Below are 24219 nucleotides of genomic sequence, written 5' to 3'. Positions count from 1 at the left end.
ACAACGTTCCCGTTTGAGGAGAATTTCAGGGAGGGATTGGGAAGCAGGTAACCGATGCAACTGCTCAATAAAATGGTCCACAATTGTTTGTCTCCATGTTACAAACTCAAATTGGCGATGGCTGCCCCGATGACACAATACACCACGAAGATTTGGCAGAAAAAGACGATTTGCGTTTTAGGCACACGTTCTCCACACCACACCCACAAGGGTTGTTTTTGTAAATCTTGCACAGAAGAACTAGGGGAAGAAGGACTGGTCGACGTAGCTGCGTCTGCTGCTGTGTGAAAGGGCATGATGGTCACTTCTTCTTTTTATAGTCGATGACTTGCGAAGCGTCGATCCAAGAATCGAAACTGGGTGGATATCCTTTCCAACGTACTTTGACTTCTTTGACACGTCGTTTGCCCACTTTACGGGTTCTGCGTTCGAGAATGCTTTCGATGTTGTACACGTCGTCTTCTTTTTTGGTGACACGTTGTAACTCGGGCAAATAAAACGTTCCTTTGAGTACTTCTCCGTTCATGTCTTCCAATTTATAGACGGCAGGATGACGGCCATGCACTCGTCCAGTGACGCGAAACAATTCGGTCGTCCAGTTAGGTAAGTAACCTTTGTCGAAAGTGCGTTTGGTTTTGCCAATGCGCACCCAATCTCCTACGGCCAACTCTCCACTTTTCTTGGGGACAGCCCTCGTCGGGGACGTACCAAACAGGCGCTCAAACACCAGCACTTCGTTGTCGGGAGTCACGTCTTGCGGGGCACGTCCGATGCTTCGATGGTAAGATTGGTTGTACGCTTGCACCAGGTGCGGTAAGATGTCGATGTACTTCAGAGTGTGGTGATGCGTACAATATTTCCACATGCGTTCTTTCAAAGTGCGTTGAAAACGTTCCACGATGCTGGCTTTGGTTTCGGGATTCTCGGTGGTAAAAAAATGAATGTCACGTTTCTTTAATTCTTTTTGGAAAGCTTGGTTCAGAAATTCGGTGCCTTTGTCCGTTTGCCATCGAAGAGGGTGACGACCGCTTTGTTTCAACACCCGTTGCAGGGCTCGCACTAACTCGCTGCTCGATTTGGAAGTCAAGGGCACGACCCAGGCAAATTTGGAAAAGACGTCGATGACACAAAACAAATATTTGTAGCCGCGATTGTAGCTGGCCAAATGAGAGACATCGGCTAAATCGGCTTGCCATTGATGATCGATGCCTTCCACTCGGGTGCGACTTCTGGTAAACTTGCGTCGAATGGGTTTGTGTAAAGTGTAGGTAGCTTGTTCTTGTAACCATCGTTGCACTTGAGGTAAACGGAGACTTTTCAGTCGAGTTTTGGCAGCACGATACAATTTTTGAACTCCTGCGTAACCTGCAGGATGGGAGGGATCGTAGTAAATGCTGGCTAAGACTTTTTCCATTTTTTGTGTTGGTTGATGTGTTAATAAGGCACCCACTCTTGGAAGAGGCTACTCTTTTTCTCTTGGGGTATTTTCTCTTGGGGTATTTTCTTGGATTGCAAGGCTTTGCGTGTGCGACCGGCAATAGGTGTCGAAGAGGAGAAGGATGTCTGAGCGGGGGATATCGGTTCTTGTTTCACTTCTGTCTTCACTTCTGTCTTCACTTTCTTTTTCTCTTGTGAGGAAGAAGGGGTGGCCATCATCTTTTTAATCCATCCAATTCTGGAGGTAGGTGGTGTTGTTAACTTGCGTACTTTTTCTGGTGGAGTTTGAAACCCTTCCTCTTCTTCTCCTATTTCTGTCTTGGTCACGGGTACTGGTGGTACTGGTACTGGTACTGGTGATGGTGCTGGACTTTTCATCAAGGTCTTAAAATCTTTCAAAGTGGGTAGAGCTGTTTCGTCTAAAGCTTTCTGGTGAAAGAGTTGCAGTCGTTGCAAGAGTTGACCGTACTTTTGCGATTTTTCTGTTTCGGACAAATCTTGGCGATCCATCAAGGATTGCAGTTCGTGTTGTAACTGGGACATCTCGCTCAAATTGGGATTGGGAGGTAAATGCGGGGTGCGTTGTTCTTGCCAACGATGGTATTCCATCCATCGTTTGTAAGGCACTAAAGCTAGTTTTCGTCCTTCCATGGGGTTGTCAGGGATGAATTCTGAGATCTTGGGACTTCCGAAGGCCTTTTTATCTTGCTCCCATCAGTCCTCCCAACATGGTTCCCAAGACTCCTTTTAGTATGGGGCCTAACAAGAGAGGTAAAATGCCTCCACGTTGGACCAACATCTTCTTTTTTTGACGAATGGGAATTTTCTTTTGAACCATTTTCCGAAGAACGTGACGATGTTTGCCTAAGCATTGTTTCTGGTGTTTGGACAAAGGGATCGTGCCTTTCAAAACGTTCAAACAACATTCGCACACGGTATCGATGACCTCTTTGGAGGCCGTTTGAATGAGTTTTTTTCGTAGGGGTGGAGAAGCTTTGGACAGGACAGATAACAGGTCCCCATGTTTGGCTAAACGTGGTGGCAGTCCTTTCCTTTTTCTTCCTTGGGGTTTTCTGGAGGGTGACATTTTTTTTGCTTGTGGGTTCCGGGACATTCACCGAACAGACACTAACGTCGATGACTTAACGCACACCCTTTTATCTTTTTTTTTTGGGACTATCGCTTTGTCATAAAGGTGACAATGTTTTTCCCAAAATCACCAAGGAATCCTCCCCTTTGTTGACGCCTCTTTTTCTTGGAACGACTGTGTCTTTTCTTAGGGTAACGTCGATGCTTGGCTAAGCGCTTTGTCGGATGACGCGTCTGCCTTTGTCTCTTTCTTTTGTGGCTTCTTGGAGGTGACATCTTTTACAAGTTCACTGATACCCCCGACTTGGTCACAGGTCTTTTTATACTGGAACTCGTCGCCACTGATTGTCTTTACGTTTTATCAGTTTGAGGACAGGCATGACACGTCGTGCAGGGGTACGTAACGGACTAAATCGAGCCAGTTCTTGCTTGGACAAATCCAGTAAACTTTGTAACATGCCCGATCTTTCATGGACTTTGATTTTGGGAGAAGGTACTTTGTGAGCAGCAGCCACTGCCGCTAAATTGAAAGGTCCTGCCACTGGGGAAGTTCTTTTGGGGGTCATCAACGGAGAAGTTCTTGGTGTGATCAACGTCTCCAAGTACTCTTCAGTTCCTGGTGACATCAACGGAGAAGTGGACAAACGTGAGGCTGCCGGAGACGCAGTCACCGCTGTGGCAGGTCGTGGCTTGCGAGTGTAAGGTTGCGTCCTGGCCGAAGTGCCTCTCTTGCGACTAGTTTTCTTCTTCTGTGGACTTTTCTTTTTCTGGGGACTTTTTCTCTGTTTTTTTTCTGGGGGCTTCTTTTCTTTTTCCGGGGTGATGGTGGTGGTGTCTGGTAAGAGGAGGGTCCTGCCACTGGAGAAGTTATTCTTTTTGGGGACCTGGTCTTTTTCTTTTTCTTCTTGGGGCTTCGTTGGACTTTTGTCTTGGGGATAACTTTGGGGGCATTAGGATCCCATCTTAAGAGTGAGCGAATGATGACCCCTCCTAGAGTACCGCTCCCTCCAGGTTTCAAAATGATTTGTTTTTTGGTTTGAGTGTCGATGCGGGGATCGGCCAGTTGGACCAAAGCGACTTTGTTTCGATCGAAAAAGCGTTGGGTTTGATGAGGAATCTGAATGATTCCTTGGAGTAATTGACGTGCCGTCACCGTGAACCATCGTAAGACTTCTTTGAGACTAGCTTCTAAGACACGGGCTCGTGTTTGTGGATCTTTTTCTCGGCTGATGCCATACAAGGCACGAATCAATTTGACGGGAAGATGCGACTGAAGGGACGTCATGTTCACACTGTGTGAGACAGACGAAAAAGGGTCTGAGGTTTTTATAGATTTTTTTCATGGGTGGAGTGAAATGAAGTCGAGGACGGAGACGTGTACAGGACAGACCCTCCGTCTTGGCACCAGTGGTGAAACAAGTGGGTGCGAAATCGCAAATCCTCGGGGGTCGTAGGTTTCAAATCGACGAGTAAATAGGCGTGTGGAGTTTGAGTGGCATCGTCGTACGCCTGAGTCAGCCAAGGCGTTCCTAACTGTTTGGCTAAGACTTGCACTTGCGATTTATCTCGAGGACTTTTAAACAAGACCACGTAATGCGCATTGAGACTGATGGTGCGATGGGCTTTACTTTGTTGAAACAAATTTTGGGTGATGTAAACGACACTGGCATTACGGTGATGCCCTTTGCGCGTGAACCACAATTTAATTTCTTCTTCGTCTTCTCCTAACATGTCGTCGAAAATGACCAAATGGGTTAGACGGGAGTCAGAGACGATGCCATCGTCTTCTTTAGGAATGCCTTCCACAAACACGATGGAATCGCCTTGACTTTCTCGCAAGAGGTTGTACGCCGATTGCCACTCTTTGTAACACCACACGATCCGTTGAGGGGGCCGATCGATCAAATGATGTTTATGTTCGATCAAACGTTTGACGAATTCGGTTTTGCCTGAACCGCTAGGTCCAGCAATGAGCATGTTAAAGGGATGGCGAAGATACAAAGCCTCCCAACTGGCACGATCTAAGTGTTCGTCGATGACTTTGACAGTAGAGGAAGAGGGAGCAGAGACAGCAGAGGTAGCCATGGTGTGAGAAATGTCACTTGTGACACGAAAAAACAAACAAGACAAGAGTTTATATACTTTTTCAGAACACGTTTATTGAATGTTTTTTTTCAAATATGAACACGAAAGACAAAAATACATACAACCCAAATAGTGATGTACAGGAATATAAAACACAGCAAAGCGATCAAAGTGGAATATAAACAAGTGTCTGTACAACATGTTTTGGTTAACCAAGATGTCCTAGGGACAGTGTGTAATGTTCTTACAGTCTCTACATGAGGTATTGTCACACAAGTGTCCTCCCGGAATGACCTTTCAGGCATGTCCATGACAGTCCTGTCCTGAAGCGAGTGGTTGTTCTCGGTGACGGGTTCTTCTGGCACCGTCACTAACACGGGTTGAAAAGTAACTTTTTTCCTTGAACAACTCTTGTGCATACTGGGCCACTTCTTGGGTCCAAGCCTCAAAACCCCCCTTTTTCCAATCACGAACATCTGTCCAATGAGGGTGTAAGTCACAAGCTACACACACATCGTCATACACGTCTTGGGTCGCTAAAAGTTGACGAATCTTTTTTTCCTGTTGAGGTCGAGAAGTATCCAGATGAAAACGCAAGGCTTTGAGCAAAAGGAGTTTTTCGTGACCATTTAAGGCCATGGAGGTGGTAAGTACTGATCGTAAAGAGTCCACAAAGAATCGGCTGGTAAACGAAATCCCAGAAAACAAGTCACTAAGACACACACCACTTGTCGTCCAAAATTGATTGGATACAGTTCTTGTAATAATTGATGGTAATGATCCACGGTTTGAATATGGTCATTGAGTTCCTTCCACGGAATCTGTTGGATGACATGTGACATAAACCGTGGCATGGCAGCCTGTTTTTATATTCTCTTTTTTTCGGATGCAATAGACGTACTTTCTAGCCAGAGATCTTCGTTCTCCAGTAGGGAATCTAAATCTTGCATACTGTAACCGAAACGTGAGAGTTCGTTTAGGTGTTTCCTCTTCCTCTAAGTAGATTCCACGTAAAATATGTTTGTAATCCTTTAACTTGTCTTCTTCAATGCGTTGCACTAGGTGAATCTCGAAGTAACCATAATCATGAACATGTCGATCATTAGCGACCTCAAAGTGTTGAACAATGTCTGACCATTGAAAGAATTTCTGACGAATCAGTTCTCTTATACCATTCAGGTACCAGTGGTTAAAGATCTGGTGACGTAACGGATGCAATTGTTCTTTACGTTTGACTTGTATTTTGACCAGCTCTCGGTAAATGCGTTCTCTCAACTCCACAGGCAAAGCACGAATGTTCTCTAGCAAAGTATCCATGAATAGGTCATACTAAATCCTCTTTGGTCTGACACAAGAAATGTACTCTTTGCACAAACATGGTTTCACTTCAGTGTCAAATTTAAATCGTTGAGTCACTAATCTACACATGACAATTCGTTCAGAAGTTTCCTCTTTCACCAAGTTGACATTGTGTTCAAGATGTTGGTAATTCGTTAACTCTTCCTCTGGAATTCGATGCAGTACGTTTACAATGTAGTAGATAGAATCGTCCATACCGAACCATTCCTTTTTATAACCAGGAGGTCGTTGATCAATGTCTGTCCAATGGAACACTTTCAATTGAATCAATCCTTGTATAGCCTTCAGGTACCAGTGGTTCAAACACCGGTGACGTATCGGATGCAATTGTTCTTTACGTTTCACTTGTATTTTGACCAGTTCTCGATAAATGCGTTCTCTCAACTCCACAGGCAAAGCACGAATGTTCTCTTGTAAAGTATCCATGAACAGATGATTATGGTAAGAAGTTACTTCAATGTCTCGGTCCCACTAAGGGTAAGTAATGACAATTCGGTGACCATCGAGCATGTTCTACGTAGGCCGAATCTTGCGGTTCCCAGTGGTGAAGTGACACACCGCAACTGAAGCACTTGACTTTATCTCCTTCGCCCAAGTAGAAAAATCCGGCTCTGGCTAATTCTTCGGGGGTCGGTCCTCCCAGATACTTTGGCCATTTTCCTTTGAACGATTGAAGACGATTTTCAAAGTCGCAGTATTCCGACAAACGCACAGGAAACGAATATTCGTCTTTCACAGGTTCGTTTCGATGAGGGTTGAGTGACATAGGTAGGAGTTTGCTCAGGGCTGGATGACATCCGTAAGGGGGTAGACGTGAAGGTGGACATTCCCCTTTAAAACGAAACCCAGTAAAATGTCCAAGAGGACGAGCAGCATCACTTTCGCATCCCACAGGTCTGACACGCACAGCATCACTTTCCATGACAGGGGTAGGGGCACTAAAGTTCCCATGATGCTTTACGGCATCGCTCAGGTCACAAGGTACAGCATCGATCCCATCGCAAGGCTCACAATCGCACTCGTCTGCAAACTCCGTTACGCAATTACAATGGTAACCACATGGACAATCGCAGTTTCCTTCCGGACATTTTCCGTCGCAATGCATGGGTCTTATCCATCCAGTATTAGTCACACTAGAGGAAGATACAACTTTTTTACAATCCCCAAACTGAAACGATGTCTTTTTCAAAGTATTCATCTTGTTCCCTCGGTCTTGGTAGTCACAATGAACTATCGATCTTGACCATAGCCCCCTTTTTATACTAGTCTCAATGCAGTCTCCAACTTGTACATCTTTCCTTTTTCACGTTTTTTATGTCCTGTTCTGGAAGGTACCGTCTCTAAGGTACCGTCAACATTGTACCGTAGTGTAATGGGTGGAAAGGCCATAGAAAGGTAAGGGCAGTGCGGAGACCATCGAGTATGCTCCAGAATAGCTGAATCTTTATAGATACATAGATCCATTCGTAACTTCAGTCCGCAAGCGAAACACTGTACCTCGTATCCCAATCCTGACTCAGGTCCCAAGTAGACAAATCCTGTTCTAGCTAAAACATGCGAAGAAGGTAATCCTTCCCTATCCGTAGGCCATTTCTGAAACGTGTCCAATCGACGGGCACAATCACAATAGTCAGGTAAGAAGACTGGAAAATGGTAGGGTTTGAACTTGGAGTTCTCATCGGGTTTCTCACTCGATTCTTGCTGTGGCGAAGTCATCTTTCTGGTGGGGTAAATATCCTCTTACAACCAATGTTTTATACCAACGTGTCCATACGGTAAGGTGAAATGATTGGGAAGTCGAACTCGCTTCTGGTACACGATTTGATAGACTTTTTCCAAGGGCCGACTGACGATGTGGTGAGTGGGTAAACGTACAATCTTGTTCGGTTGGTGAGTGGTCACTTTAAAGTTTCCATCCTCTCCCGATTGCAAGGCTTCTTTCAATACCCCAAAGTTGACCACTCGACTGGTACGATAATTCAGAGTCAGTCCTTTCACTTTGCACGTCGTGTGCACTTCTCCTTGTTTGTCCCGGTATTCGTAGCCGTAATTTTTGGGACCGCCACTGACGAAACTTAGAATCTTGTCGTCGGGATGCTCGTCTGTCCAGGCTCCTAAACGGTCTCCTTCGATGTTAGGGTGATGTTGAATCGGGTGATGGATGTAAATGCAACTGTCCGTGTCAAAGTACAGGACGCGTTCTTCTAACAATTCTAAAGCTTCGTACAATTTTAAGCGAGCATGGGCTGTCACGTAAGCCGCAATGATGACATTTCCAAAAGGGTCGTCTTGTACAAAGTCCAGATCTTCTTCGTAATTGACCAAGATCAAATTCTCTCGAACGACGTCCACGTGTTTCATGTATTTGGTTTTGTCGTGAATCATCTGGAAGTAGCGGGAAGGTTCTGTCAAATATTCCGTCTTGGGTAAACACGGTCGTTGTGCCATTTTACCCCACAAGCAATTTAACATCACTTTGGCAAACGATCGCCTGCCTTCGTTTTTCTCGATGTGGTCTAAAGTGATGCCTTCTTGTTCGTAGTATTTCTCTTTGAATTGTATTTGGTCTTCGGGAGTGTGACACCAGGAAGGATAGCCGCTGGCTTCTTGCTTCAGTTTCAAAAAGGCATTCACGTAGTCTGCGAAAATGCCTTTCTGACTGGGATCACCCTTGTGGTATTGTTGTGTCTTGGGAAAGTGGCAAATTTCGTACACTTCTAACAGTTGGTATCCCATGTCCAGAGCTTTGAACAATTCTACGCTGACCCAGGTTCCCGTCAAGGCCCGTTCTTCCTGGCTGTGATGGCAAGGTTGATCTTGGTTGCACGTTTCGGCACAAGTACGGCACAAGGGAAACATCAGTTTGCCTTGACAATGGTGAGGTAAGACGGGATGGTATAGGTTCGTGGGAGGTAAAACTTTACACTTGATCAAGCCTTCGTATTGTCGAATGTTTTTCAGGTCGATGTGTTCCGTCAGCAATTGCGGGTGCCCTACAGGAAAGCGACAATATTTGCACACGTAGGGATACAGCGAACACACGTCCAAGTATTTGATTTCTTCTCCTTTCTCTTCGTCGGCTTGGTACAGCAAACAGGTGGCATTGGTCCTTCCTCCGTACAAACTATCCCTCGGGTTCAGCGGGTCCATGAACTGGTAACTTTCCACGAGACGTTTAAACTCGGGATCGGTTTTCATACGGTGATCGTACTCGTGTTCCCACATTTCCACCACTTGGTATCCTTCCTGTTCTAACTTTAGGCGTCGCTGACAAGTGTCCTGGTACAAGTCTTCCATGGTTCGTTGCAAAAACTGATTTTTAGTACCACGGTCAGGGTAACAGACCGGACATCCGTGAAATAAGCAACCGTTAAACTCGTACACGATCTTGGGGTTTTCTAAGTCCCAGCCATCGACCGAATATGTTCCGATGGTCTTTTCACCCCCTCCGTTGCGGGCATGCTGAATCCACTTGTCTTCCTTGTCGCACAAGTAATGTAACCAACGTAGGGCTTTGACCGAGTATTGACGTTTGACAAAGTGGGTCGTTTGAGGACTGATGACAGCCACGGTGTTTTCAGGCATGAATCGTTGTCGATACACTAAGGAACACGCTTTGGCAATGGTGCAAGCTTCTTTCAAAGGATCGACCCCTCCGTGTTCCATGAACAGTTCTCGAAATTTTCCACAGCAACGCCGTAAAATGTCCACGTCGGAACGACAATACTTTAGCATTTCTTCCTGAAAGTCGAAAGGGTCCGAAGCGTGAGCCTGGTACCAAGCGTAGAAAGCTTCTCGTTGTTCGGTACGCATGTTGTCGGGGTCGTAATAGTGAGCCTCAGGTAAATGGGGTAGAACGGCGTGTTGATTGGCTTCCGTATTGAAAAAGTGTGGAAAGTACCCTTTAGCCATTTCTGTCATTCCAAACGTTTTAGGCATTCGACTCAAAGGCATGGCCAAATAGCTCATCGAATCTTTAAACTGTACTTGTCCCACTTGCATGAAAATGATTTTGGCTCCGTTCAAAGTCACTTTAGGACGCTCGGTGCCTTGTTCCGTATAGTACCTCAAAAGAAACTGTCCATCGTATCCGGAGAAATTGTGAGCCATCACCGTGGCATGACGATGACAATCTCCGTAACGTTCGATGTCCTCTTGGCTCCACGTCTTGTCGATGGGGTCTAAGACCCATTGTGCAAAATCGGCTAACGTGTTCGGTCCCCGAAAGATTTTTTCACGTCCTCCAGGAATCTTGCTGCAGTGAGGGCAATGACTGAAGATAGGTTCTTGAATGCACTTCTCGCACGCTCGATGAGCCACGCAAAAATTAGGAATGTGAATGCCGGTCTCTTGCATGCATTCGAAATCGAAAAAGATGAAATTGCCTTTCTTCTTGTGACCGTCCTCTTTCTCTGGTGGGGGTTGGTATTTTTGCACGTAGCATTGGTGTTCCAAGTCCACGATGTGGTGACAAATGTGACATTTTTTCTTTCCTCGACATACGTGTGCCTTGGCATTATTGGTAAGTATGCCTTGTCCACACGTAGGGCACAATCTCAGCAGTTGACAAGCGCATTTCTTCTGTGAACCTTGCGTTTTCAGATGTTGTTGGTAACAGGTAGGGCTGACAAACGTGCGCAGACAAGTGGAACAAGGCACTGGTTCTTCGCTCAGACAGGGTGGAGAGGCCAAACATCCTGAGCATTTCCATCCACAATGTTTGTGTTGCTCTCGATTATTATAACCATAGTCACATTTCTCACAATAATAAACATATCCCAGGAATCCAGTGATACTGGTAATGGTATCGAAATGGTCATCGTGATGATAAAGGTGAATGTATTTTCCGTCCTTAAAGTCTTGGCCTCGAAACAACAGAGGTCCGCGCACTTCTTGAGGGTGCACTTTCAAGGTGTATCGTGGAGCTAGGACATCTTGCAATTTTTGCATCTCGGGAATGCCACAGGGTGTGTCTTTGGGCAGTCCGGCTTGTTGTAACAGGAGTTCTGCTTCGTTTCGTTGTTTGGCTCGATCGGAACGTTGAATAGTGTCCCAGGTTCTTTTCCATTCTACCGTGTCGTTCTTGTTGGCATAGGTTCGTCCCACCACGATGGCACGGGCTAAACACATCTGGTCATGAGGGTTGTTAATTCGGACGAGACTCGTTTTGGTGTTGCGAAGGTCGTCCACCAATAACATCTTTTTGCGTCCAGTCCCTTGAGGAGGAGAGACGTGGGTCATGTCCAGTGTGGCTTTACCATCGGTGATGTCAAACTGATCATTAGATTGTTGTACGTGTTGAATCTTGTCCATGACTTTGGAAGCAGTTAATTCTGCAGGGGTGCTAAACTCGATCCAAACAGGGGATTTCAAACCGTCGTGTTGTATGGAAAGTCTCAAGCGATCGTCTTCTTTGGGTTGACATTGTCGCTTGAGTGCAGTGAGCAAAGAATCCCACACCTCAGTGATGAACCCTTCTGCTTTCTCTAACGGCACTTCAGCCTTGAAATCTTTAAACTTCACCGTGTATTTGTAAGCCGTGGTTCTAAATTTTCTAGAGGAGCGCTTTTCCGTCTCTCGAATGGAATAGTACTTTTCAGGGTTAACTAAGGGTGGTGAACTTGGTTTAGAGGTTTCAAATTCTGGTTCACTCATGTCCTCTTCAAAATCACTGGCATGAATTTGTGCCAAGATCTCAGCCCTGGTACGAGGCGATAGATCACGTTTCTGCCTCTTACTTTCTTCTTTCTTCTCGAATGAATGGGATCGTTTCATCTTGAAAGCAAAAAGTCAAATGACTCAAGTTCAAACACCATAAACTACTTTATAGTCATAGCAGACCAGCGTATATAAAAGGGTGTGTGTCTTGTCCTTTCACTATTCATTTCACTCTCGAGCCGAGCACAACGATGGAAGAGACTGACCAGATGGAACGTTTCGTCAGAGCTTTGCGAGGGGTCATTAGAAAATTCTCTTCAGACCAGCCTACGGACTACTCTCCTTCCTTTAGAGATAAAAGTCAAGATACTTGCTATATCTGTCAGAAGAAAGGGCATTGGTCTTCAGAGTGTCCAGACCGTCAAAAAAGAAAAAAAGGGGCTAGAAGAGACAAAAGTCAAGATACCTGTTATCATTGTCAAGAAAAAGGACATTGGTCTCCAGATTGCCCCAAAAAGAAACAAGAGGAGTCAGAAGAAAAGAGGAATTCTTCAGAAGAAGAGAGAGATTCTTCAGAGGAAGAGAGGGATTCTTCTGAGGAAGAGAGGGATTCTTCTGAGGAAGAAAGAAGACAGGTGAAGAAAAAGAAACAGGAGAAAAAAAGAAGAAGGGAAGAAAGCGAGGAGGAAGAAGAGGAAAAGAGTGTGACGGTGAAGAAATTCAAAAAACGGAGAGACTAAACAAGGAGAAAAGAAGAAATTAATGAACTTTTAATTAAAGTGTTGTGTTATAAATTGTGAATTGGATTGTAAAAAATGGAGAAAAGAATAAATGAATGATATAAGGTAAGTGTCTTTGAGTTGTGATTTTAAAATAAGAAGCTACACTCACACACTCATACACAGACACGTACTAAAAGGGTAACATGGGTGAGTTTTTTTTTTTTTGAGTTATTGGCAAATTGAAATTGTATTTCTTTTCGAGAAATGTGGGTGGCCCTGAAAAGGGCCTTTTTTCTTCATGGTGTAGGGGTGAGTTTAAGCAATCAATTTTAACTGCCTTAAGCCTTTGCCACGGCCAAGGCCTACTTCTGGACTGCGTAATGTTGATGATGATGATTGGGTTGAAATCACTAAGGGTGGCAACGGTAGGCTTAGTCACAGGGTTGACATGTTTGGCTCGGGAAGGTCGTATTCTCTTCGGTCGTGATAAAGAAGTCTGATACATTTGTTTAAGACTTCTTAACTCCGCTAAAATGTCCAACAGTACCGTGACCGTTTGATTTTCACCCTCTTGTTTCTTTGCTGCTACTTCTTCTTGCTGTTGTTGCTGTTGTTTTTTTCTTACCTCTTCTTCTTGTTGCTGTTGCTGTAGGAGAAAAGTCTGTTCCGCTTCCTTTTGTCGTTGTATAAATTTCTCCAATTCTTCTTTCTGTCTCTGTCTAAAATTCTCCACTTGCGGTAATGAAGAAAGTAACGAAGGTTCCGGAACAAATTCTTGCGAGGAGAGAAAATCCACAAAATCCCAATTCACCTCTTCTGAAAGTAAGTCCGGGTTCCCTTGGGCAGTCTCCCCTGCTGGTGCACCCCACTGGATCGTTTTCTGAGTTTCCGTCATGTTGAATCACTGTCGCATAGATTGACTGCACACAAGCGCTAGCGAATCTATATTGACTACGTGACGTCACAGACTGCTCTCTTCGGATTGGATGCGAGCTGACTGAATTCTGTAACGCGTGTTAGGATTGGTAAATGAACTCAATCCGTTTCAATCCTTCCTCCGCCTATAAATAAGCGCCGTTCAATGCATTGATTCACCTGTTCTCGTCGCTTCAAGATGTGGACTACAGTTGAGTCATCCACCCTTGTGTCTTCCATGATGTTTCGGACAGACTTGCTCATGTATGTCCGATCGAAGTGGACCGTTGTCCACAGGACAAACACCAGCCTGTGGATACGTAGGATCTACGTCGAAAGACAAGGATGCCTGAAAAGAGTGCTGATGTACGGACCAACAGTAAGACGCAGCCTAAGGACAAGAAGAAGACCAATGCGGTGCCATTTATGTTAATGAATACATTAACATAAAAACCCAAAGGCCCTTTTCAGGGCCAGCCATATTTCTCGAAAAGAGATAGCCTTTCCATTGCCTACCCTTTTTTAAAAAAATTTTTTTTAAAATTTAAAAAAAATCCCATGTTAAATTCCCCTTGTCCGTAGAGTGACCCACGATTTATTCCCATGTTAAATTCCCCTTGTCCGTAGATTGACCCACGATTTTTCGCCATGTTAAATTTCCATTGTCCGTAGATTGACCCAGGGGTCCCTGTAATGCTAATTTCCATTGTCCGTAGGGTGCCCCACTTCACTACTTCCAATTTATTTTTCATCTATTTAGGATTGAAATACTCTTGCCATGCTGTCCATTAATGGAGTCAAAGGTCAATGCGAGCATCAATACGTATGTGCAGTACTTCAAATAACGAGCATCAAATTAAAAATATCACTTAAAATTCCTCTGGACGCATATAATGTAGTATTAAAGTAAGGTAGGCATAAAACTGTACAAATATTAAACATGTCTTCACTGACTGAAAGTGGTGGGACACCAAATCGTGAAATGTCATCAGCATTAAGCATGTTTTAGGGACCTAAGTGATCAAATCTGAACAAAATATATCAAATTACAGCTTGTAAATACTCAGTTAGTGACCATGAATGCTCTATAAATGGAAAACTATATAAAATGCATATATTAATTTCATAGATATTAACTAATTTGCAAAATGACCTAAGCAGCATGGGTAAAATCACAGACTTTAGCCCACCCCCATTAAGGCCGCAGTTATCATATCTGAAAATGTGTTTTTTAATTTCTCACCAACAATCTTAAAGACGGAAACAAAAGCAGTAACTTAACTGTACACAACACATTTGGAAACAATGAAACGTTGTCGTTCTCTGTTAGACACATGGCATTATTGAACTCCTATAATAAACCTACTGAAACTCCATATAATTAAAAATTCAAAAACTTTAACTCATAAATACTCATGACTATGCCGATATATTTCAGTATAGACCCATCTTTGAAACAAGCTTCTGTGTGAACAAAAAATTTTTTGGGTACTTTTATCTATGTGTTTAAGTAGCCCATCTTTCCGACGTAATTCTTGAAGAAAGAGGTTTAAACTTGCAATATTGAGTATTTCTAAGTCACGTCTGCAAAAATGCACCTAAATTACATCGATAGAACTTTGTCTTGTTTGAGCTGCACATAGGATAAGCCTTCCAAATACTCCGTTCACTACAATTTTCCTTTCCCTATCAGTCAATCATGATGCTCCAAATCCGTGTATGCTTTATTTAATGTTTAATGGTTCTTTTTTTCTCCATGTAATGAGTAACATAAGTTCAAAAATCTCACTTGATTTGTTAAATAGCACAGTAAGGGCATGATGATAAATCGTTGTTCCCCCACTTCACTCTAACGCTTGCAAATCCACCAATATCTTAAACTCGTTACGTAGTTTAGAAATGGTTTATAATGGTGACTGAGGGAACTGACGGCATATAGCCACACAGGCCTGCCTTACATGGTGTTGCATTGGTATTTTTCACCACGAAATAATTGATAACTGGCGAAGATGTTGCTTGATAGGAATAGTTGTTATATATTAGAAATAACAACTAGAAAAGAAAAGTTAGCGATGAAGCCGACTAAAATATTCTCCAAAGATTTAAAAAAAGATCGATCCATTTCTAGAAGTGCTGTTGCAGAATCGTACAAGCGTTAATAACATTTATATTAATGGCAAGTGAAGCGAACAACATTATTTGTATTGTTTACCATGCAGCATTACGTTCAACTCTTACAGTAAGTTGCAATATGTTTTTGAAGGGCATATTGAAATTAAAAATAGATTCCATAACTACCTAAACATAGGTAAAGAACTAATGATGCAATTATTAATTCCAATTTCTTTGAGTCCGTTTATGGTTTCATATCTATTATGCAATGGAAATTGCAAGACAAAGTAATAGTAAAATTATTTCTTTAAATTGGATTTATTTAATTAACGATAACAAAATTAATGTAGGCTACAAATTAATGGAATTTAAAATGATTTTGTGAAAGGACTACAATAATAAAAGGGTGTAAGAAAACGCATTCATCAGCATGTACGCTTTTGAACTTGTAGCGGCTATTTATGTTACATGTATTATTTTATAATTTTTATTTGAGTCATTTGGGTTAATGCCATATTTTAATTCTTTAATTCAATGACTAGCTTTTACTGTTAGAAAAATGCATGTATGTATTTTCTCCATTCATGGATCAAGGTCGAAATGCCACGTTCACGTAAACATCCTATGTTAAGTCTAATTCAGTGACTAGCTTTTACTGTTAGAAAAATGCATGTATGTAGTTTCTCCATTCATGGATCAAGGTCGAAATGCCACGTTCACGTGAACATCCTATTTTAAGTCTAATTTGGCCATGAGTGTTGAATGCATGTCATGTTAACATCATGTAATGCAGGAGAACATCTATACTCTAGATATGCAATGACCACCCGACTGCTGATTGGCTCAATTATAAAAATGTGAACTTGTCAAATGCGAGTATTTTACAATATGAAATAATTCAAAATGTCTGAATGTATATTCTATAAACTTAAAATTGCTGATTGTATACGTAGCACCTAGTCATATAAAGGAATCATATATGTACCTTTTCGTTCTTTAATTATGTTTTAGTCTTTTGGGGTCTATAACAGCATTCAGATTTGTATTTTTCGCGAAAATCATATATTCTAAACTTAAAAATCATATATTCTAAACTTAAAAAGTCATCTATTCTAAACTTAAAAAGCAACGTTTTTTTTTCCTTCAAACTAATTGTTCAATATTTATCTTAGATATGCAATAAATTCTCTATGTCATTTTAACCACGGATTTTACTGATGGAATGACTCCATCATTCCTTTTTAGTGTTATTCCACAGTGAAGAAATAATTAATCTCTAGTTAGCTTGTAAATTATTTGATTCATTATATTAAAAGTCATCTTGTAAATTGTTTGATTCGTCATCTCATAAATGAGGTTATTTTTTAAATGAAAAAGGTTTGTGTGTGTTTGTGTGTGTGTGTGTGTGTGTGTGTGTGTAATAAACAAATTATATCCTTGTGTCATATATCCAGCTGTGACGAGGTATCATCGCAAACGGTGGTACAATGTTGGAAGTTGGTGTCTTTAGAAAACTATACACATATTCAATAAGCTCAGTTTATTCCTTAAATATTTGTTGCCATCTGAATTACCCAATTAAATAAATTGTGCAAGATTTTTCTGAGTTATACTTGTTTTTATATATTCATTCTTATCCTTTAGTTATTTATGTGTTTTTTATTATTTACTTTTCATTCTTCAATTGGTTTTGTTTTCTTTGTTTGTTTATACGTTTAATCTAAAGGCCATAGTTTAAACAGTTTTAAAATTAGTTTTGTTCTTTGAACAAGCTGGTGCTCTGTGTCTACACACCACGGCTGTGCCTTTGCTAATGGTCTACATTCTGTGGTCTAACGAAATAGCCATAATACCCCAGGATGTTCTGGTCTAGTGATTTTTATTCATGGGATTTATGCATTCTTGTCAATATAAGTAATTTTAAGACAAATGAAAATATTGGTGTATTATATTTCTTCTTTTTAAACATAAACTAGGATCTTTGCTGGTTTATATATTTTCAATGTTGGCTTGTAGTGTTCTTGAATTATGTCACGAGAAGATTTTAATGCAGAAAGCAACATTTTTAAATCATACTGTGCAACTAACTCAGAATGGTACAAACACAGCGTTTAAAACCAAAATGCATGAAAGAAGGAAACGAAGTCAATAACTGGAAGGTTTTTAAGCGTAAAGGAAAACCAACATATAATAAGAGCTTGACTTTTAAAAACATTACGGTAATAGTTTATACATTTCTGCTTGTAGTTCAGATACGTAACAAGTTTCATATTTGTATTTAAGAGGCTATTATACTGCTGAAATGGGGTGGGGGATGTCAATAACTTTGCTATTCTATTGTTAATATAAATATATAAATCAACCAAACTTCACACTCAAATTCACAATCGTTATATATAAATCTACCAAACTCCACCCTCTAGTTCACAATCGTTATATATCAATCTACCAAACTCCACCCTTTGCCTCACAAATCTTTATTAGACTTATACGTCATAGAAAACACAAAGGCTGAAACAGACATTCTCTTACTGATGGTACCTCGAATGTGGCACGCAACCTATATACTCTCCATCTGTGTGCCTATATTACAATTTCACCAACAAAATCTCATTTGTATTTGAAAGCAGACGGCTAAAAAGAAAACGTAACAGACAGACAAATATTTGACCTGACTTTGATAAGATACATGTGATGTGTTTATCTTTAACTTACTACTTTGTCTCTTCTTCGTTACCGAATCGCTTCGTTGACATAATGTAAAAAGAAATTGTAGTCAGATATTGTATTTCAAGCGCTTAATCGACCATTCTCATTAAACTTCTTTCCTGGTTTTAACTTTATCACTGACCCCATTAGTCTTTCTGTATTTGTGCCCATGTACGCATTTATATGTGCGTACTACTGTATACTTTGTCTATGCATCTGTTTGTCCCTGTGTTACATAATTTTTTTGAATGTTGTAATTACAGCTTGTTAATGAATATATGCTGATGAAGAGCCTATAAGGAAGAAAAAAAGAATTTGAAAGAAACATAGGGGCACAAAAAATTGGAATTGTAATCTTTTGAATTTAATGAATCTGTTGAACATGTTCCTGTCCAGGTTACTATGAAGGGGTCAAATGAAATTTCCAAGGTAGGTTTTTAGGATTCGTGCTTATCTTATCCATACTTCAATAAATCCCATAAAGCTGTAAGATTTACTTTGAACCTCAATTATCCCATGATTGAAGTTTATGGAAAACAATGTTAAGCTGTTTGGCAGTTTCTTAAGCGAAGAACGCGCATGACCATTTCTAACGCAGTATGTGAATGGTTCAGAATACACGATATATGAATTAGACGTTGCATTTAAAACACGAATACATTATTTCAAAACTGGGTCGTAAAACACTTTATCGAGCTGAGAATATGATTACAAATTCTGACGAAATAGAGTTTATCGACCCTTTGTTAGAAAATGAAAGGAAAATGTAAAACAAAATAATATTTACAATCATAACTATGATAGAGCTGACATATCTTTAACAGTCTATCAAAATATATATGTACCTATGTCCAGTATATATATATATATATATATATATATATATATATATATATATATATATATATATATATATATATATATATATATATAACCAATAAGACAAGTTGAACTGTTAACTGCTAAGAACAGAAACAACTATGCTCTCTGTGAGTGGACTGGATTTGACATTGGTAGGGAAACATCAAATATTTTATACTCAGTTTCTGAAACGGAAATCAACCGGCTTTCGTGCAAGATATATTGCTTTGCCACATGACCACAATTTAGGCAAACACAGGATTGATGCCCACTGCGTTTTACCTTGTCAGTTTTGAGTATGTTCTATGCATCAGGAGTAACCTGCAAACAAGCACATGTTTAAAGTAATGAGTCATATGAACATATATATATATATCAGTTTGTGCTTATTTTTCACGATTATTGATTATCGTTCATGAAGATACGTTACTTCATCCCCTCCTTTGCTTTTTTATATAATAATAAGATACGTACCTTCTCTAAGCTTGCGTCAAACCTAAATTCACATCAGCGTATCCATTTCAACAATGGAGCTCAGCAGTTCGGCCATTACTTTGTACGTGTCTGCTTCATGTAAACTACTTCAATGTCATGCAGCGTTATCGCAATGTCGATCGATACAAACCCTCTAACTAACCCATATTTAATCTAAAAGAGAGGTCCATGCTTTTAAATGTTATCTTTTTCATGGCCAAGTAGTATAATCTGAAATGGGCCCAACTTAGGGTTTAGGTGTGGAATAACACTGTTCTTAAAAGCAAATATTCCCTCTTGGTAAGTTCTTTGGGTCGCGAATTACTGTTGCGTCTTGTTGTCCTTGTGTCCACCCTGCATTGTACCGTACTTACCCTCTTATATTTGTAAGTATCTCTAAAGTCATATGCAATGACAGCATCCTTCTACACTACAATTGTCACTGCCTCTGTGTTGTTTCCTCGTGTTTTTCATAAGGGATTATAGTAATGACTTTAGGAAGATGGTATAGAATGTTAGACATGCACAAGTCTTTGCAATGTTTTTCTAGACTATCCTAACAAAGGTTAAATATGGGCATCAATCAACACAAAGGTGGTGTCGATGCTTTTTTTATTCAAGCATAAGTACTATAATAAGTTGCAGTATTTGCTTGTAAGCATTGTTTATTCATTTCGCTCCCTGGTCTATATCCAGTTAGAGGATGATATGTTATGTCCTCATGACCGTGGCGACATTTATTTGGCAAAAATAAATAATTAAACAAATTCATGTGATGAGGTAGGGACAATGGAATGGTGGCAGGTGATTTGCAATGATTTGATTCTGACAGCTTGTGTTTATTGGCTCCGTTAAAAACGTTGGGAAACTGCTTTGTTCTTGCGTCGCTGTAACTTTTTGTGTCAATAGTTATTAATTTCGCTATTGGTTAGCGTTTGCTTGTCCTCTTACGCTCAAACCTTGAGAATCCAGCGCCATTAAAGGGTATAGTCGTTAGTAGGGTTGGTGTCTTTTAATAAAACTACTTTTTATGTCATAACCTTCATTGCCTGGAAGAAATATCTCGACTTACTCCTACCTCAGTTGTCCTGTGTTTTGTGTTTTACGTCTGTTTGCTCTTTCATATTTGTGTTTCTCCATTGCAAAAGTGTCCCAGTTTCTTTTATCGTATTCACCCTGTTCAGGATTGTCACTCAGTCTCTTTTACCAATCTGAGATGAGTTATGAAACCGAAAAGCAGGGATGAATATCATTTGGCCAATATGTAATCTATTTTGGAAAATAAAACTCGTATTAGATTTTACGTTTCAACCCTATCAGTACTGGGAGTCGCAGCACCTTCTATCAAAAGAAGCAACTCTATTCTTTATTTCGCTTCTCTGATACGTCGTGAAATCTTGAATCTCTTCATCAAATCAGAGAATTGTAGGCAAGTATTAAATTTCAAATTGAGCTTCTCCGAGGACACTGTGACTTAAACAGTATCCTTAACTATATGGGAAAATAAAATACATTTTGAACGAGCATGACAAGGCATCTTTCGGACGAACAACAGCAACCAGTTTTCTAGATATCATTTAATGCAGATAAGTGCAAATCATGATTCCATTACAGAAGAAACAGTTAAGAAAAATAATAGATTGTTCAGCATAAAAACGCTTTCACAAAAGTGGAATGTCACTACTGTCATAAACGTGTTATCGCTTAACTTGTTTGAATCTGACCCAAGTCCTGTTTCCAAGGGTCTCAATTTTCGTCCAGAGGCCAAAATTCACAAGGTACAGGAACTGCAAGACGTCGCGAATTATGTACAGAGAGTGGGACTCAAGGAAACATTTAGTGACGATGCTGGAGAATCCAAAGTCGGTAATCGTGAGCCTTGTATGTTTAAATATTTAGCACAGTATGCGATTATGTTACAACCCCTAGCGTTTTTGCATTTCCTTTTGAAGTCATTGGCACTATATTGAATCGTTCGAACCTCTAAAGGATATATTTCAAGACATTGCTATGGTTGCGTACCGTAACCACAAACATCTGAAGGACCATCTGATACGTGCCAAGATATCTTAAAACAATACCACATATAAGGCACATACTGCTGTAAAAATAAGCGTTACCTAATTTGCGACGTATGCATGAGACCAAGATCCTTCAGAAATTCTACGACAGAAGTTAGCTTCTCTATCAATCAGAAGTCCAACTAAAACTGTAATTGACCTTCAAACATGCACTATCTGTGGTACTCAATACGTTGGCGAAACCGTTGAACATTAATGAGTAACTACAAGAACCACATTCGCAACAAAATGAATGCAAAACTCGACAACCATTTTTTCTCGACTGGGCATTCATAAATATGGTAAAATAATTGTATTACATTAGTACCGGAGACAGAATCGCGACCACAATTGAGAAAAGTTGGGATTTCGAAGATCCTTTTACATTCAGATTATCTAAAATTTGTATGGTTGTAGACTTCAGTACTCGACTATATACTGTATTTGACCAATGCCATTAGCATGATATAGATACTTTGAACGAGCAGGACGGAGATCAGTCTAATGCATTGGAAACAGTTATGATGTTCATCTGGTAGTGCAATAAACTGGATACACCTGAAAATGCCATATCGTTTATGTCAAAGTATTTATGACCTGGAAGGTTATACTATTCTTGTTGTTTGAAATGATTTTCATTTATTAGCTGCACGTAATTTTAATTGCCTATGAAAAACTTAAAATTAACCTGTCACCATTATGGTCCGCACAAACAGATGCTCGCCAACATTGTTTTCAAGAGCTCGTATTAGCTTTTTGTGACACAGATTGTGTTATCTAAGCTGGTCGGATTAGCAAGATTAAATGATTTCATATTTATGCTAGAAATACCGGTATTTGTTTTTATAGATTAACAAAACTAGGTAGCTAGACATGTTTCTACAACAGGAAGAAGAAAGACGGAAGAAAAGGGAAAGTATACTTAAAGCATTCCGTTGAGTCTAATGTTTCCATGCTTTCCTCTAGTTATGTGGCCTTAGAAACACCAGTGATTGACCTGTCAGAAAACATTATGTTCAGTTCTATTTGTACTTTAATCCCTCAATCAACCACTGACATAATAATATTTGCATAGACAGTTTTAAATTATTTTAAACGTGATATGGGAAATCAAAGTTTATATATACAGTAGCTACCGTTAGGTGGCATAATATGTGTGTGTATCTATCTATCTAGTTATATATGCTTAATCAATTGAATCCTTGCCCTGAATAGGTCCTACATATGTCATTTATATACTGCAGAACAAAATCTTACGCCAAGAAATCTAATCACCAAGGTGTGTGTGTAAATATTTATTTTCTTGCATTATGACAAGTATAGTTTAGTGGCCGACATAGTTTATCCGCCATTGAGGGGCGCCTCTACAGTTGTGACTGCATAACACGTGCAAATTTGAAATGTGCATTTCCTGCAGTTTTTCATCCAAGTTTCATATAGTCTGTCAAGACTGTATTCCGTCTTGATGCGGGGACGAAATGAAATAAATATACTAGTTAGAGTGCCGAGAATTCCTCTAAAAGCTTCAAAGTCGGCTCAATGGACGGCATCAACATTGAACAAACATTACACCCTATTATAATGGAACAAATGATAGTACCTGGACAATTAGAAAGCTGAAAACGGTTAATTAACCAACAATCATTGCATTTAATCAATTAAAATTGTTTTTGCATGCAAAGACATTGAGAAAACAAAACCTATGCATTTCAGTGTAGAGACATAATATGACTGGGTTGATGACGACAAGGATCAAAACGATATAGCAAACAAAAAATTATATGCATCTCTAACAATTTGAGATATATTTATTACCTTCAATTGTTACGGTGGTTTAGTATTTTTTTTAACCTTCCTCACTTTATACCAAAAAGAATATTACTGACTATATTTGTATAATACCGATAACCAGTATTCTTTTTAAGCATTACTAAAGAAGACAAACTAACCTATGATTTCAGACATATATTATATTGTTTACAGTGTCAAAGGTGTTTCCATCAGGTTAGAAGAAATCAGGTTTCATCATTTCCCCTTTTCTTGATAATAGAAGCTGGTAAAAGGCTGACTGATAAACTTTATATCGTTTTATATCACTTGACACATATGCAGTAGCGTGAATACATTCTAAACTGTAAATGTTTATAAAATTACAGTCACATACCAACATTATTTTGGGATGTTAAGATTGTCTTCGTGTTATAATAATATCTTTGGACGAGATCAGGTATTATGATCATGTCTAAGACTTTGATCGGATTTCATTATTTTTCGCAAACATTTCATTATAATATTCGAAACAGAATGATGATAACATCACTCTGTTATCTTTATGAATGAGTATCTTAACGAATACAATATTGTAATTAGTATTTCGAATACAATATTGTAATTAATATTTCGAATACAATATTGTAATTAATATTTCGAATACAATATTGTAATTAATATTTCGAATACAATATTGTAATTAATATTTCAAATACAATATTGTAATTAGTATTTCGAATACAATATTGTAATGAATATGTCGAATACAATATTGTAATTAATATGTTGAATACAATATTGTAATGAATATGTCGAATACAATATTGTAATTAATATGTCGAATACAATATTGTAATGAATATGTCGAATACAATATCGTAATTAATATGCCGAATACAATATTGTAATGAATATGTCGAATACAGTATTGTAATTAATATGTCGACGTGTCAATGAGAAATTCTCGA

The 24219-nt window shown here is 39.9% G+C and overlaps 1 protein-coding gene across 2 annotated transcripts in view; it reads right to left on the bottom strand.

Moving 5' to 3' along the window:
• The window catches only part of LOC149808546 (putative methyltransferase-like protein 24), a 95540-nt gene extending 75960 nt beyond the window's left edge, over positions 1-19580 (bottom strand). Inside the window, exon 1 of one of the 2 annotated variants that reach the window (XM_089978826.1) lies at positions 19422-19580. The gene's annotated coding sequence lies outside the window, so the exon portion shown is untranslated. The remainder of the gene's footprint in view (positions 1-19421) is intronic. The other variant, XM_089978842.1, reaches the window with a different exon arrangement.
• Positions 19581-24219: the final 4639 nt, after the last annotated feature.

The sequence above is a fragment of the Sinohyriopsis cumingii genome, chromosome 1, assembly GCF_028554795.1.
Source record: "Sinohyriopsis cumingii isolate HCF-2022 chromosome 1, ASM2855479v2, whole genome shotgun sequence".
In the NCBI taxonomy this organism is placed as follows: Eukaryota; Metazoa; Mollusca; class Bivalvia; order Unionida; family Unionidae; genus Sinohyriopsis; species Sinohyriopsis cumingii.
This window is presented reverse-complemented; position numbering and strand designations above follow the sequence as displayed.